The 2,024-nt window shown below is 44.3% G+C and overlaps 1 pseudogene; it reads right to left on the reverse strand.

Annotated features, from left to right (window-relative positions):
* Window positions 1–667: 667 nt before the first annotated feature.
* LOC103744283 lies at window positions 668–1,562 on the reverse strand (annotated as a pseudogene).
* Between the last annotated feature and the right edge of the window lie 462 nt (window positions 1,563–2,024).

The raw sequence follows: 2,024 nt of genomic DNA on the forward strand, positions 1-2,024 counted from the left end.
TTATTGAAATTATAATACTATACCTTATCATCAAATCCATGAATCCATTATTTAATAGCAGTGCCAGAGCCCTTCTAATTATGCTAATTGCCCCTTCCCTAACAGCTGTTTTTAGCACAATGAACAGCTTATTGCTTTGGCCATTTTCGGGCAGTCATAATTTATGCCTGATCTGTAACAATTTTCTCTGAGATACAACCTTATATCTCATTAAGAGACTGGACCCTTAAAGGGAGGTGCAACATTTCATTCTATGGGGAAGCAAAAGCTTCCGAAAGTTCATGGAATTAACTAAATTCACTAAGCCCCACCATTCCCAAGGCATATATAAGCAGGGAGGACTGCTGAGAGATAGTCTCAGACAAGTCCAGCTGTCTAGAGGAGTTTTGACAAGCTGAGATACCCAGAAAAAGTAAAGATATGCTGTTATGTGAAAGAAGCAGACACTGGCTGAGCTGCCTTGAAGAGGAAGAACCAGGTCCAGCTGTGTGAAAGAGGCTGAGGCAAACCACGCTACCTAGAAAAGACACTCTTAAAGATGTTGTACATACAGGTTGTGCAGTGCACTCCATGAACTCTGCTTTCAGGAACTGACTGCCACCCAGGCTGGGGTAGTATTTTGGTGATGCAACTGTTTTTTGTTTTTTTTTTTTGTTTTTTGTTTTTGTTGTGTGCAGGTACGATGTTTAATCAATGAATTCCAAACAGTAACACACGTATCCTGAATTCTCCAGCCCAAACGGCCTTTTAACCTTCAAATGAGGGGAAATGGAAGGAAGATGAAAACTCCGCATTGCCTCTAAAGGGCAATCCGCTCAGCACCGGCTGCTCAGGACCGTCTGACTGCTGCTCCGAGTTCGGGACTTTCAGAACAGCTCCCGCATGGCCTGGCTGAGCTTCTGGATCTTGGTGTTAGCAGACATGTCAACATACTTCTCCCCAATGCGCACAATCATTCCACCAATGATTGAAGGATTGGTCTTAACCTCCAATTTCAGTACTTGGTTTTGACTCAGGAAGCTCTTCAGCACTATCTTTAACTCAGAGAGAACAGCTTGGTCTAAAGGATACGCAGTGGTCACTGTACACCGCACTTCTCCATGATGGACACTCATGATGGTGGAAAAGGCAGAGACGATACCCTGCGTACTGTCTAGGCGACCATTTTCAGCAAGTAAATTCATCAGGTTGGTCGTCAGGGGGGAGAACCTTTCCTTTGCTGTGACGTCTTTCAGGCTTTTCACTTTAATGGAACGCTTAATGTAGGGGTTCAGAACAGCAAGAGACACTTTGGGATCCTTCAGGAGTTGTCCCACACGAACCAACTCTTTTTCCACTTGGTCCAGCTTATTCTGTTTAGATGCAGCAGAATAGAGAGCGGTGGCATAGCGACCCTCGATGCCATATATCTGAACAGGGGGCCTCACAAGCTTGGCAAAGGGCCTGACCACAGATGTACTGAAGCACCGTACCTGTCGGGACAGCCCGGACGCGGCGGGGGCAGCCATCTTCTCCCGGGCGACTGTAGGTCAAACCCGAAGGCTATCAAGAGAGCAAGGCCAGAGCGCACGCCCGCGCTGGCGTCACTGCGAGGCTCTCTGGGAACTGTATGATGCAACTGTTTTTGAGTCATTTTCAATCTTGTAAGTAACCTCAATACAACTCATTTGTTTATCAAGTTGGAAATTGGTGGATTTCTTTATTTTGTCCGGCATTGGTTCCTATTTGGGGAGAGTAGACGTTTGTTCACATCTCCCCAGAAAGAGTGTCACACAACAATATCTCTAATCAGGATTAACTGGAAAAACGATTTAAATTAATTTGTATTAATGTTTCACCAGTGGCATCATTTTCACAAGATTTTAATCTCAAGCAACATTATCCCAATAAATAACTCACAGTTAACTATTCCAATAAAACTTAAACTAGGTGCTGTCATGGTCGCCATTATAGGCTTTATGTTAGCCAGTAGAACTTGACATTATAGCTTTACCCCCGCAACAAGGTTACCCTCATTTTCCAAA

Source organism: Nannospalax galili, unplaced genomic scaffold (genome assembly GCF_000622305.1).
Source record: "Nannospalax galili isolate Female #2095 unplaced genomic scaffold, S.galili_v1.0 scaffold600, whole genome shotgun sequence".
Classification (NCBI taxonomy): Eukaryota; Metazoa; Chordata; class Mammalia; order Rodentia; family Spalacidae; genus Nannospalax; species Nannospalax galili.